Source organism: Lagenorhynchus albirostris, chromosome 18, assembly GCF_949774975.1.
Source record: "Lagenorhynchus albirostris chromosome 18, mLagAlb1.1, whole genome shotgun sequence".
Classification (NCBI taxonomy): Eukaryota; Metazoa; Chordata; class Mammalia; order Artiodactyla; family Delphinidae; genus Lagenorhynchus; species Lagenorhynchus albirostris.
The window spans coordinates 1,963,157-1,978,139 of record NC_083112.1 but is presented as its reverse complement, the minus strand read 5'-3'; the positions used below and the strand labels follow the sequence as shown (position 1 = coordinate 1,978,139).

At 52.7% G+C, this 14,983-nt stretch overlaps 1 long non-coding RNA gene across 1 annotated transcript in view; it reads right to left on the bottom strand.

Moving 5' to 3' along the window:
• Nucleotides 1-408: 408 nt before the first annotated feature.
• Nucleotides 409-14,983, bottom strand: part of LOC132508876 (uncharacterized) — a 264,186-nt gene continuing 249,611 nt past the window's right edge. The window contains exons 2-3 of the long non-coding RNA XR_009536805.1: nt 13,219-13,321; nt 409-516 (exon numbers count right to left, since the gene is read on the bottom strand). This is a non-coding gene — a long non-coding RNA (uncharacterized LOC132508876). The remainder of the gene's footprint in view (nt 517-13,218; nt 13,322-14,983) is intronic.

Genomic DNA, 14,983 nt, shown 5'->3' with positions numbered 1-14,983 from the left:
TTTGACGCAGACGGAGACGTCATAGCTCTCCACGGTGTAGAGCCAGAAGTGATGGGTCGTCGTGACCCTTTCTGATACGTGCTTCGAACCAAACCTGTTTTTCACTGACAGATCAGTTTCATGAAGTAGGTGCAAAATATCACAAACAATGGACGTAAGTGAAAACAGGTACTTTTCTTTATCTATTTTGGTGCTGACGGCTCATGCGTCACGTGGACAACCCTGGGAACAATATTCAGATAAAGAAGTATCAGCTTAGATCATCTCCAGCACCCCAAAGCGTTCGCCCGAAATACCAATTCATTTGTTTGAGGAAAATAAGTTACCTTTCAAAGCTCTTCAAAGTATCCTCTCCCACCTGCAAGAAAAGCACAGCCGGAGCTGTTGAATTAAATCTTTCACTCTTACCTTCGCTGCGTTACTGTCTCGTGAAAATCAGATGACTCCGGGCCTAAAACAAGCAAATCCGCACTGGTAGCTTTCTTCTAAAGCCGTGGCTGTCCCTCGTTTGATGGTCTGGGAGGAAACAGAGGAGAAAGCGCGGGTGCAGAGTGAAGGTCTGCTGGAGCGGCTGGCGGCGCTCCATGAGACAGGGAGGCCTGGGGGCCCAGGGGCCGCGGGCCGCGTCTCCACTACCCCACCCTCCGCTTAACCAAGAGAAGAAAGAGAAAAGAAGAGAGATACTGGTGCTGGGGACCTCTTCCCTTATTTTCTAGAACTCATCTCCTGGCTTCTCTGTCATTTTCCTTTTCGTAAACGTGTGTGTCTTTGTCAAACCTGGTTCGCTCAGTCCTTCCTCAAATTTAAGAGAAGTGACATCACCTGCATCTCCTACCCTTGAGTTCACAGCTTTCTTCCCTCCCAGGACCTTCCCACCTGCCCACAAAACAAAGAAAACAGCAGCTGTCTCTATAAGACACTGACACCCATCAAAATAGCTTATCGTTTCTGTAAGGAATCTAACCCTATGGAAACACATGGAGAGAGTGTGTTGAAAATTCTGTTTCCTTTCATTTGAGCTCTGGAGTCTTAGCTCCAAAAGGACAGAATTGTGAGAACTCCCGTTTACTTATGATCTCGTGTGGAGTCCGTCTCTCACATGGTCAGAACCTGACAGAGCCGTGGGGAGTTGAAACGAGTGAAGATGAGACCCCAGCCAGTCGTAGCGGGGAAAGATGCGAAGGGGAAAGGTATTTCTAAGGCCCAGAAAAATGTGAAAACATAAAAATTACTGAAAAAAAGGAGAAATCCAAGCAATCCACAAAATACTTTCATCTGCCTTTATGTGATTTCAGTTTTGTCAGTGCTCTGCGGACATGACTGACTTGGGGCAGCAGGAACTATTCTCAGCGTAGACGAGGAAGAATGGATTTTTCAGTTGGACGACTCGCTCCTCCACGTGAGTCCCTGTGCCTGGCCGTCCCTCGGGCCGCCGGAGGGCAGGGCCCTACCCGGTGCGTCCTCTGGGCCAGGTCTTGAGCTGAGCACCCCGCAGGGGTTCACTGTGCTGACCCTCAAGCCGGCGAGGGGGTCGCATGATTCCAAAAACAGAGGCGAAAAGGGAAGAGCCCGGGGCCGGGGGAGTGAAGGGGCCCAGCGCTTGGAGGGCGCGAGGGTCAGGTGCGTCCCGCAGAATGTGAAGGGGTGCAGTGTCCGGAGGTGTCCTGGAGGCTGGGCTCCGGGGCTCCCGTGTGCTTGTCCAGGGGGGGCGGTGTCCTGTGTCAGCAGGGAACCAAAGAGCAGAGCTTTGACAAAATTCACCGGATGAATCGGAGCCCTTGGCTCTTGGTGTCAGAACCGAAAACTTACTGTCACCATCACAGTCGGGCCTATCGTTATGAACACAGCACTCTCCCTCACCCCGGCCCATCACCTTTCCGGGAGGAGGACACACAGGCAGAAGAGAAAGGTTCATTTTTTGTTGACTCAGTCTACCCATCACCCAGCTCCCTCCGTCCCCGCCTCGGGGGCTCGTGGGAGAAGCCGGGCCGGGTGCAGGGACAGAGGGTCCAACTAGCCCAGTCAGGAAGGGTTTCCTCGTGGCCACAGATATGCCCTCACCCCCGCCGGCCCCGCCAGCTACTTCCCAGCCAATCCACGGGGAGAGATGACACAGGCCCACAGGTCAGAGTGGGTAGTCAGTGCCGACAGCAGGGTGAGGGGAGGGACGGCCTGGAACTCACACAGACAAGGCAGCCAGCGTCCCCACCTAGGAAACAAGCCCATTTACCTTTTTGTAAAGTGAATGATTCCTGGAGAATAAAATACCTAACATTTTGCTGGGTTTTGCTGTGTGTTTTGTTTGGGGGTTTCGAGGTTTGGGTTCATTAGTAATTAGTAAGTGTAAGTATTCTGAATATTAAAAATACTAAATAAGTGCTTACTGTTTTTGCGCTGAGTGTGGAAATAATACTTTCTGGAAGAGACGGTCACGGTGGGTTGGTTGAATAGAAGCTAGTGCTATGGTGGCTTTTTCCCAACTAGACTAAGTTCAGTATATTATAAACGGCTCAGAGAAAGAGGGTGTTAAGAGATGCTTGTCTGGGTCACTAAATGCTAATATCTACAGGATATAGGAGAATGTCTTGCCTCTATTTTGAGTAATCACCCTGCTTTTACCTCAGGGGTCTACTATCTCATTAAGCGCGCATGAAATCCGTAATTGCAACGCAGGAGTGTCTCACAGCCCCCGTGGGCTCCCTGAGGCAGGACCAGGCCCAGCCCTCTCTCCCACCCACTCCCAGGGCAGGCAGACACCACGCCAACCACTGCATCCGTCACAGAGGGACGTCCTGATGGGATCAACTCCCGTCACCCTGCAGGGGAGAAGAGGCAGCCCCCAGTGCTTGACTCAGACCCCAGCATCCCTCCTGGGGTCGCCTGTCACACGCCCGGGTTGATCCCCCAAATTCCAGTCCCAACCTTCACCGCACTAACAACCGTCATCTTCAGAATCAAATCCAGATGCCTTCACACACGCGGGGAAGCTTCTCTCTCCAGGGAGAGGGAACACATACAGCAATGGAGCTGCAGGTGAGCTCGCACACAGGTGAGGGGCAGGGGGGCGTCAGAGGCTCCCCCCTCCGGCACACAGGCCACCCCAGCCAAGGGGGTGTGAACACCAAGGACCCAGGCAGCACCAGCAACCTTCAGGGAGGACTGACCTGGTCCCTGCGGTGGAAGGCCAGGGGCAGAGCAAGGGCCGTGCTGCTGACCTGGGCCTCTGATCCCCAGCGGACCCCGTAGGCGCCAGCATGGTCACTGCGGACAGACGTCCCGAATCTCCATGCGCCTTGGCTCCCTGGCCCTGTGATGGACGGAGGGAAGCCAGCCCAGAGCAGCCCCACGGCCTCCGCCGCCCCCGCCGTGGGCTCAGCTCCTCCCACGTCCCCCGCTCAGGGGCCCCACGTTCCCTTCCGAACGCGGGGCCGGGGCGAGCACAAGGCCTCTGGGTGCCCGTCTGCTCGAAGGCAAGGACCAGCTGGGGTTTTCGACACTGGTTTGAACGGTACAAAGCGTCAGGACCCGGAGGACGATGAGATGCTGCGGGCGACAGAAAGAGGGTCATTTTGACACGACCCGCGCCGACGGACGGGCCCGCCGAGGCCCAGCGTGCCGCTGAGGGTCCGTTCAGGGGCCGTGCTTCTGGAGCCCAGGTTCAGGCAGCCTCCCGTGGTGACCCCCCAGGCGTTCCCGCGTGTCCTCCTAAGAGCACCGCTGTCTATGGGCAAAATGACTTAAAATTAGTAAAGTCGATATCTGATTTGGACCCAGTTGGGAAAGTGGAATCTTCCACGGAGAATCAGAGCTGTCACCAGAACACGGTGAATGGGAACAGCGGCCCTGACCCTGCGCTTGGAGAAAACAGAATGCCGGGCTCAGGGAGTGACTTGGGGCAGAAGGGGCCTTGCATCTACCAGCAAATGCTGTGAGCCTGAGCTCAGCTGGACAAGCATCCCACCACCACCTGCTCCTCTGACCTGCCTAAGCCCACCCGCACCTCCTCCCTCAGTCCAGCCCCAGGCTGCCCTTTCCCACTGTAGGGTTTCCCTCAGGGACTCTGGTTCCCTTTCCCAGAAGAAATATCGGGGTGTGCAAAACACCCTGTTTTATCTAACCTGTATCACAAGCCTCCCAGGGATGGCCTCCGACCCTCCACACCCCCCCCCCCCATCATCTAGGACAGCCCTGCAAAGGCTCACAGCCCAGACGGGGCAGAGACCAGCCGGGCACCACCAACCCCCTAAACGGAAGAACAAACCCCCCAGACACTGCCGAGCAGCCCCCTCTTTCAGTCAATCCAGCTAAAGGTCTGTCCACTTTGTTGGTCTTTCCAAAGAACCAACTTTTGTTTTTGACCACCTTCCCTGTTGTTTTTCTAGCTTCTACTTTATTTATCTTCGCTTTAATCCTCCCTCCTTCCTTCTGCCGGCTCTGGGCTTGAGTTTCTCTTCTTTCTGTAGCTCCTTGAGGTGCAGACGTGGCTTATTAACGTGGGAGCTTTCCTCTTTTCTGATGCGTGTGTTTACAGCTATACTCTTCCTGTGGGCGCTGCTTGCCCGCCTGCCGTGGGCTTTAGCGTGTCATATGCTGTGCTGGCTCCCCTTCTCTTTTCACCATGAAAATCCTCAACTGCCCTGGGAAGAAGAAGGCCTGAGGGAGTACAGTGGTCGTCAGCTTTGCTTTTCCCGAAACTAAAATCTATCCAGAGAAGAGGAATCTACTCGTAAATTGAGTCCTTCTTTTGCCTAAAAGAGAAGCGATTTTTGCTAATGAAACTGTGGTCCGAAAAAGAGACACTTTTCTGTCTCTGTCTCCAAGACACTCTGGCCCATGTGAGCAGATAAATATAGGAACAGTGTAGACTCCAAGCTGATGAATTCATGTCAGTGTCTCTGAGGTCGGAGAACATATTTTACAGTGACCAGGAAGCACTGGACAGTGTTCTCTGTTCCATCACCCTGGGCCGTGCCCAGCTGTCAGTGTCGCTGCAGGGTCAGGTCACCACTCCTCACGCAAGGCCACCTCTTCCTGCTGCCAACCTCCGTCAGCCAGTGTGGAGAACCTGCCACGCTGCTGGGGGCTGCCCATCAGTTGGTGGTCTGGGATCGGGTGATTTAGCAGGTGACCAGGAGGCAGCCCTGAACAGAAGAGGCTGGCTTTCCTAGGGAGACACAAAGCTAAAACCCCTCACAGCCCAGCATCAGCGGGCCCAGCCCAGGAAGCTTCCCCTGGGATTTCAGCTGGAGGCAAGGTGCCCCTCACTTGCAGGCCCCCCGTTTTGGAATGCTGCTGCGCATCGGGTTTTCTATTAAAGCTGCTGTGCATTTTTAAACAGCTGCCCATCTCATCGAAGCAGTGGCCACATTTCAACGGCGGGTGAAGTAATCCCTGTTTCTGTGTGCGGTTGCAAAAAGCTTCGGAAATGTCTGGCACACAAAGCATGTCCTAATACACCCGTACTTATTTCTAACAATAGCCAGGCAGGGATGAGGGCTCAGGCTCGCTCCTCCACGCACATACTTTGAAAGGCGATAGTCAACCAGGATGGGTTCGCCACTTTTATCCAGTTGATTGGAGCACAGCTGAGAATGTAGCGTTCCTGGTGAAACAGATCTTAAGGTAATTTCTTGGAATGCGTATCTGATGGGACAGGACCAGAAAAAAGAGTGGGGCTGAGCAATCATCTACAGATTTAGTCGCCTAGAACAATGGAACCAGCGCAAGGGAAGAATTTGTTTTCTCGGGCACGTAGCTATTGTGTTCATCACGGCTCAGGAGCCCAAGCGATTGTGAAAATCAAATTATTTCTTTCAGAAACCTCCCCCGCAAAATGGCTAAGCTTAGCACATGAATAGAAATCAGAAGCTACGGATTACCTAATCATATACCATAATCTGATAGTTCATTTCTTCCAAGGGGATGGAATTTTGTCACACGCAGCGGGCCCAGGAATTACTAAAGTTGTTTTCCACGTGGGAAAACTACAGCAGAGAGAAGCTGAGTCATTCACGCAGACTTTGGCTGCGTCAGAGCAAACCCGGGAGCAGAAGCCCTCTCTCCTCACTCTCCAGCTTCTTGTCCCAGGGTCAAGGGTCAAGGTCAAGGGTCACACTTCCAGCTTCACGCGGAATCAGTTCTCAGGTTTAGATCAATTCAAAAATTCATTATGAAGGAAAAAGGAAAAATAAAAAAGGATATAAACGGACAAAAAATAGGCAAACGAAGCCTTTTTGTGGATAAAATGCAACTCAAACTATTTGCTGGAAATAAAGAGAAAAAGACACGACCAAGTGTCACTTCTCTCTGGCCAGGGGTCAGCCGCCCACGCTCCCAATCGGTCCTAACTGGGGCTGTCGCGAACTCCGTCATCTTCAGAGCACAGAAGCGCAAAGTGGGCTTGGCGGAAGCGGAGCCGCAAACTCCGGCCTGCTGTCAAAGACGCCCCTGCCCTTCACAAAGGCTGCGAGAGGCGGGAACCAAAGCCGTCTCCCGCTGCGATCAAAGCACGGGCAGGTCTGCACGTCCGATGGGTCCTTTCCTCCACGCCTCTCAGCCTTGGCCACAACTCGGGAAACCGCAAGGGGAGGGTTTGCAAACAGGACACCGGCTTCCCGCTGACGTGCAAACTTTCAATTTGCTCAGCAAACGTGGTGAACAGCCCGGGGCCGGCAGGGTGGGTGTCCTTATGACTATTGTTCCCTGTCCTAAACAAGGCAGGGCGGGGGCTGAGGAAGAAGGTGGGGCTTGGAATGCAGAAAGCCAGGGTCAAGTGCGCCCGGCTCCTGACCCCTTGCACGGTGTGGGTTTGGCACCTGCCCCGGCCCAAGTGGCCTCTGGCAGGACAGACGCGAGGTCCCCGGCTCAGAGGCAGCAAACCAAGGCCCCTGTGCTCCCCGCCGGCCCCTGGGTTGCTGGACCACATTCACCCTCTGCGTACCCAGTAACCCCACTTCCTGCCAGGTTCACTCTAACCCACATCCTCCCGCCCCGAGTTGTCTTTCCCACGCTCCCTTCTGGACGCAGCTCAGCCATCACCCGTGAGCAGTGTCCTGGCCTCCACGGCCCCTGGCGCCTGGTACCCCTGTCAAGGTCGCTCTGGCCCGAGTCCTCCTCCTGGCCAGCACTGCCATGGGTCCCTCCGAGCCGAAGCAGAGCAAGGATGCTTTAACTTACAAGCACCCGGGGAGGTCAGTGCCGCTGTGAGCGCCCCCGACAAGGAGACTAAAGCAGAGGGAAGTCGACATGCCCAGGACCCACGTGACCAGCGAGCGACAGCTGGACTCCGGGCTCAGGAGAGCCCCCCGGAGGTGGCTCCTACCGTCCACCGCGTCCCTGACAGCCCCTCAGTGCTCAAGCCTTCGACGCCCTGAGCACCCCCCGATGGCAGTCAGGTGGCCGCCCCCTCCTCCGCGGGCCGAGGACCCAGCCCACGCTGCCTGTCCAGACACCGCCCATCCCCGCTCCACCCCGCAGATGACAGACAGCCTCGTCCCCACCAGCATCCCGCACGGAACAGACAGGCATCAGCGAGGTGTTAGCGTCCATTTAATTACGGACGCGCTCTCTTGGGAAAAAAGAGACACATCCTGATTATTGAGTAAGAGTGCCCGAGAGATTATATATATGCATCATATATATGTGATTTTCTGAAAAGATTAACATTACTCAAACTAACTTGAAAAATAATGCCACAACAAAGGAATCAGAAATAGAATATTCAAACTGAATCCCTGATGGGCTCTTGCACGAAAGGAGACCCACAGGTTTAGGGAAACATCTCGCCCTGGAGCTGATGGCAGGAGGTGGTCACCTGCCTCCAAGAAACAAAAACGTTCAGTGTTTACAGATGTTGGCCCAAGAGACTTACATTCATTTTCCCCAGAGAATTTGTTTTGACCCGCCATCGTCCAGCCAGCTGTTGTGGTTTACACACAAACACGTGCATTTGTGACCACTTACGGCTTTGTCACTCTGCCCTTTTTTAGTCTGTGCTAACCTGTACGTTTTCTCCTTTCTTTTTCAGCTAACGTTTTATTTTTCCAGAGCCAGCTGTATTCCTCCGTCTTCTTTTTCTGGTTCTTACTCAACCCATTGACATTGTTTGGAAGCTCTTCTTACAGACGGTTAATCAAGATCCTGATTTACCCATATTTGTTCTGTGTTTCTCTGATACACGCTTCTCTCTCCCCATCTGCAACAACCTTGCGTACAGGCAGAGACTGCTTTGTGGACTCTCCCTGCGACGGGTTCACTCTACCAAATCATTGCTGAACAGCGTCAGCTTTTGAAAACATCAGTGTTAGAAGTATCTATCTGGGGAGTATGTAGAACGAGATCGGCCACTAGTTCATTCTTGACCAAAAAAGCTGGGTGATGGGTCCACAGGGGTCCATAGGCTACTCTCTCTAGCTGGGTAATGCTTGGAAATTCTCCACAATGAGACGTTTAAAATGATGTTATTAAGCTGCAAGATATCAAACCACAGCCAGGATAATAGGAAAGCAGCACAGTCTATGAACTTCCGAAGCCTCGGGCCCTGGGCTTTATTCCCCACAACTGTCCCAGCCCCGCTGGTCTCCTCCCCAACCTCAGGAGTGCCCCTTGCTGTGTCGTGTGTTTGGGGGTCTGCGGCTTCACAGGAGTGGTCTTCAGAGCCCTGGGGTGTGGACAGAGATGCAGTGAGGCCACCAGGGTGAAACTCATCTTTAAGAGAGTTATTTTAAAACTGGTGATTTAAAAACAAGAAAGTTCCCGTGTGTGTGCTCGAGCACAGCAGTCAAGCTATAAACCGAGCCTCTCCCACAGAGCACGCCGAATGGCGCCCCTTCTGATTCCAAATACGCACTTCAGCGCACGCTTAGCCTTTTGTTACTACTTTTCACTTTTAAAGTTCCCTTTGATGTTTATCTTCAATGCATTCTTATTCGATGAAAAGCTTGTGGATGAGGGAGCTGGTGTGATTTGTCCCCGTCCTTGAATCCCTGTCTGGCCTGGATCCTGAGTACCCAGGGACGGGCGAGGGCTCAACCCAGCCAGCACTCACGGGTCACGTCTTACAAGTCCTGCATCGAGGAGCCTGACAACCTGGGCACGTGTTTTAAGGAACATGTCCATCACTCTAACACCGGCCAGAGACAGGCAGAGCTGGCAAGAAAACTCAAAGCGTCAGAGACCAAAAACCATCACAGCCTTGCTGGAGATGCCGAAAACCCGGCCTCTGCGCACCGGCGCCGAATCAAATCCCAGAGGCAGAGTTTTGGATGAAGCAGAAAAGAACAGCTTTATTGCTTTGCCAGGCGAAGGGGGACACAGCAGGCTCGTGCCCTGAAAAACTCTGTGTCCCAACCCGGGGGGATCTGGTGAGGAGTTTTATAGCAATGGTTCAAGGGGGAGATTGCTCCTAAGGGTCAGGGTGTGTGCAGGGCCTCAAACGTTCTCTTGATGAGCTTCTCAAGGTTATCAAACTGTAACCTTCTCTGGAATGAAGATTGCTAACATCTTCCATTTTGCGGGGGGTTTAGTTCTGGAAAGAGCTCAAAGATATTGTTGTGTGTAACCCGTGAGGTGGAACCAGGACCCGGCCCCAAGGCTGCGCTATTTCTGGACCGCTTCTCCCTGATCTCTGCATTCCCTCCCTTCCCTGATCAGCAACGGTTTGAACCTGCCCTTTAGAACTCAGGGAAGATCATGGAGGCTGGAGTCCATTCCCTACAAACAAGGAACGGGGGACACAGAAAGACTTCCGTGCCCAGGAGCCCCACGGGGTCCTGGTCGGTTTCACTGGGATCAGGGAGGCCATGCTGAGGAAGAAGGCGGCTCTCTGTCTTGAAGCAGAGGAACCCAGTGAACAGAAGCACTTCCCACCGGCAGGAGGCCTTTCTTCCAGGGCATCCTGCCCTGCGGCACCTTCCTGCCCTCAGCGGAAGTCTGCTGCTGCACACCTGTGCCATCCCCGCCTCCACCACCAAGATGCTCACCTCCATCCCTCACTCACCTGTCCCCGTAAAGAGGCAGGTAACAACCCCGCTCCATCCCATGGCCTAGGTACTATTCCCACCACAGTCACTTCTTCCGACGCGTCTCCAGCACCTCGATGGTCCTCAGACATGAGGTTCCCAGTCACCCTGGGTGACAGTTAAGGGACCTCTCAGCAGGAGGGTCCTGGAGAGGCTCAGGGCAGGTGGATCAACTTGCTACGCATTTTACTAGGGCTGTTGAGGAACCTGCCCAACAGACCAGAATCGAGAAAGCGCAGAAGACGCGCAGCTCAAGTAACAGGCGTCCAAACGCCAGTTTCAGCACAATTCACCCTCAGGAGCTCTCTCGACCCTGGGGAGTCTCAGAAGGGTTTGGACTGAGTGTGCCCAGTTTGGAAAGTCTGCTACTTCTAGGGGCCGACAGGACTGAACGGTCATGAGTTCTGCAGCAGGCAAGGTCTGTTACAGGCTGAGCGGAGCAAGCAGGCGGGGCCCATGTCGCGGGGATGCAGAGCAGGGCCGTCAGGACACCTGCATCCCACTCAGCTCCCTCGGGCCGCACATCACAGGCCAGCTGACCTGGGATGGCCTCGTGGAATCAAAATGCGCAGCCCCCCAGAGCACCCGTGCACGAGTCTAGTCCCCGTCGGCCCCACAAAGTGATACTGTCGCCTTCCAGCGTCTGAGCGCCACTGCGCCGAGGGTGTCAGGGATGAGAATGGTCTTCTCCAGCGTGGGGCTCCCAGGCCTGGCGCTGTGCTCACGGAGGAGCTCTGAACTGACTCAACAGACACAGGCGACTGTCCGCCTCACCCCTAGTCCCCGTTACACACGGAGGGCCTGGTGCCGGGAAAGAGCCTGGGCTCCTCGGGGTGTGGGTCCCAGGCCAGGCCGATCAGATCGCTGCCAAAGTGACAAAAGAAAAACCAGTCTCGGGAAAGCTTGTTTGAAAAGGTCAAAACCGTGGTGTGGTGTATTACGAGCAAGGTAACTAGTTAATTAAAACCTATTTTGTTATAAGAGATTGCGTACCCCAGAGGAGTGATACCTCAGCGTGGGCCTGATGCTTCCTGGGATAACTTAAGTCAAACAACAACAATAATAACACTGGAACCTGAGAAGGGCTCCTCCAGTTCGGCCTGAGAAACCCAGGAGCAGACTTCACGCTCATTAGTCAGTCAGAGGCACCTGAAGGCTCCAGGAACTCAGGAGCAGATTGCCCTGAAGGAAAATCCAGCATCTTTTCCTCCAACCCTGCTCTGACTGATTCTCCGAGTTTCTCCCCTTGACAATGCCTCTGCCCTGAGGACATCTCTGGGGCGTGACTTTCCAAGGCCTTTATTGAAAGCACCACCTGGGAGCAGTGATTACCTAACAATTTGCCAAAAGGGAGGGCTGCAGAACTTTTGGCATCTTTGAATTGCAACTGTTTTCTGTCATCGTAAAGAAAAAGCTAATCATTTTTTCCAGCAAAGCACCCCCTCTGTCTCCTCCACAGACTATTACGAAATCGCCCAAGACCACACACTTGGCTTTCTCTGTTTTCACAGTTTTGAAAGCCATCATCTAAAGGCGAAGGAGCTTGAGAGGAGGATTTCTCTCCAGCCCAGCATCTGAAGTGGAATTCCATCGGTAGAATGCTATTCTCTTCTGGCTAATTTCCATAAGTTCCATCTTCTTATTAAGTGTTTATCATCTCACTTAAAGAAAAAGGAGACAAAAAAAAAATCTCCAACTGTGTCCAGTTGGGAGAGTGCCACGCAGCCCTTACAGTCATGCCGTCGAACATTCTGGAAACGAACTCTAAAGACCCAAACATTTAGCCCATCGCATGAAAGTTCAATTTATGATAACATTTATCTCCACGTTAATAAGGAATTTGCAAACAAAGATGAGTATCCAGGTCTTTGAAGATGTACACCATGAATCAATCCAGCTATGTATTAGTGATACAAGGCAGTTGGTTTTTAACAGAGTTGGCCCAATGTAAGATGTTTCTTTTTTATGTGAAATTATGTTGAGAGAATTTTGAAATGCACACCATCTGAGTCATAGGCCCTGGCTTAGAAGCAGGAATTCAGCACAAACATTTTTTAGCAGCAGATCAATGATGTCAAGTTTGTTTTCAAGGGAGAATAAAATAAATGTTTCACTTCCCAAAGCAGCCTGACTCCGAGGGGCAGGGAGGGACGTGTCCCCAGGCTCCCGAGCTTAGGAGAGTTTAGGAAGTCGTCGATTCACTGCAACAGCCCTCCTGGGTCTGTGGCCTCCATGCCCCAGCAGAGACCTTCCCGCTACCTGCCCTTCCCGCTACCTGCCCATCCCCCCCCTCCCCAGATATGTGTACCAGCAGCCGACCCCCCCACCCCCACCCTGCAGCCAGCATCCTCCAGCAATGCTCCCCACCCACCCTGGCCTCACCCTGCTCCAGCCTCTCTCTCTCTCTCTCTCTCTCTCTCTCTCTCTCTGTCTCTCTCTCTCACACACACACACACTTTCAGATTGTTGATATTCCAGTTTACATCCTCAGCGACTCAGGAAATAAGTACCAATTACTTCATGGCCCTCGGTTGCTTTAGGACGCGAGTGCCTTTGCATCTCTTCCCACTACATAGATTTTTCCATCCTACACCTGCCTTTCCGAACCTGACGGCTTCCAGACTTAATTCAAGCATAACCTCTATTAGGAAACCTTCCCTACTTCTCCCGTTTCCTGTAACTCGCTTCCCTCTGGTTCAAGTCCACCAAGTGTCAGTTGCTATAACCTGGAATTTATCATTTTTTGTTACCCTTGAACTGTCTCACACAGGTCATTTGGTCTCCCTCATGGACAGCTCAGGCGATCTGGGGATGGGGTCACAAAGCATCACTCAGTAAGTAGTAACGAGTGGATGGGAAGACACCCTTCAAACTGGATGGCGGTTATAGCTAAAGGGATAATGCATTCATGTAACTAATCTTCAAAACATTGCCTCAACAGGTGTTGAGTTTCACTTTAAGACACACTGCTCTCACTCTGAATCATTCATTTGTCTGGGGGCGAGAGAGGAAGTGGGCAAAGGGGAAAAGACTGTAAACATTTCGAGACCAGTGTGGCCTGTGTGGCACCAAATAGTAGTTCCCCAATTCGCTGTGCACTGGAATTGCCTGGGTAGTTGATTACAAATAAAAGTCAAAGCCTTAAGACTCATCCCAAAACTACTGGAAAGATAGCCCCGACGTGGGATCGGGAACTCACCTCAATTTTAACAAGCTCCCAGAAGGTTCGGACAGCCACGTTTGCTGCAAGTCTGGGTCGGCATCAGGAAACCCTTCATGGGTTCAAATTCTGGTGCTGAAACCTGAAAGGCAATGAGATTTTGGGTAAGTTGTTTAAACATACTTGTTCCTCATTTACTCATCTGTGAAATGGGAAAAATTAAACCCGCGAGCAGTGAGGAGATGGCCCTGTTCTCATTACTGTGCCCTGGTGCGGCTCTGTCCTCTGGACCTGGGAAAACAGCGTCACTTCCCTTAACGGTGGTGGGGGGGGGGGTCAGCCCCTTAAGTGCCCATCCTCCTGGAAAAAGAAGACATTGAGAGCACAGATAGACTCTTCAGGGGCAGCTTTAGACAGGAGGACAATCTCAAAACCCCCCTGGGTCCCCCCAGCCTCGATGTGACCTGAGGTGCTCCTTGGGGCGGGAAGGGATGCGTTGGACTCTATAAACAAACCTATAAACAGGCTTGGAGCTCTGCCTGCGGGGGACCAGGGAGAGGGGTGGATGCCTGAGGGCAGGAGAAGCTGTACACTATTCACTGTAGAAATTATTCTTTCCATCATTCGGGAAGTTCAGCAAAGTCTGTCAAATGTTACAAGGAGGAAATGACGCGGAGGATGCACATATAGATGCTTGGACCAAAACCCCAGGAGAGACCAGAGTCGTGTTACCCACCTTCTGGAGGGAAGACAAATGGTGGGAGAAAAGGGCTGAAATTATGAGTCTTACACTCCATACAGAGAGGCTTTTTCCTTCCGCCACTAAAGGCAGTTGACCACTTTTCATGCAGAAACATACATGGGTTGCAAGTGCCTCGTGATTACCCTCACGAGTATCTGAGCCCACTCATGCGTGAGGTACAGGCTGGGCGCTGTGACAGCGACAGTGACGCCCAGAAGAGAATGGGTCACGCAGGATGGCGGGAGCCCGGGCCGACGGCGCCAAGGCTGGCAGTAATACACAGGGAGGACCTGGGATCTCAGCGTCATCACTCCTGCCTCCGCTCACGTCTGTATCCGCATCTCTTCACTGGTTGTTACACAAGGAGCCCAGGGACCCAGACTGTCTCTATCGTGTTCCCCTGTACATTCTCAGTGTGTCCTGGTCCATGAGGGCGGCTCCCCACCAGCATCCCACCCCGGGAAGAGCAAAGAAATGAGGAGAAGCCACGCTCCCACGACTTGGGATCTGCCCACATCCCTCCTGCTCGGGCTCCGTCTGCTGGAGTCCAGAGCCCACGGCCAGACGGAGGTGTAAGGGCGACGGAAAGTGTAGCTTCTACCTGGGAGGCCACGTGTCCAGCTCAAAGCTCTGAAACTACAGTCACAGAGGGGTCAAGCGGCCGTGTCTGCTGCTCCACCCAGAGAAGCCGATCCGCGAGGCGTCTTCCCTCCTGTTCCGAAGAGCCCCTGGGATGGGGAGCTCACGGTCCAATAGTGAGCTCAAGGTGATCAATAATAATAACACTGATTATCAGCTACATGTGTCTTCGATAAAAACGGAAAAATAGGGAAGTGAATGAATCATTACCTAATACATTCCATTCAGGAGGCAAAAATCGTTCTAACCTGGAATCAATAGGGCAAAAACTAATTAATGAGGATTTTATTGGTGAAAAGGTTGGAAACTAGTGTGACTCCTAGGAGGTCAAATACATACACCGTCATGAAGCATCATTCGACTATCAGCTGCTTAAATTCTTGTACGTCACTTATTTTATTAATAATAAAAACAGGATTTGAG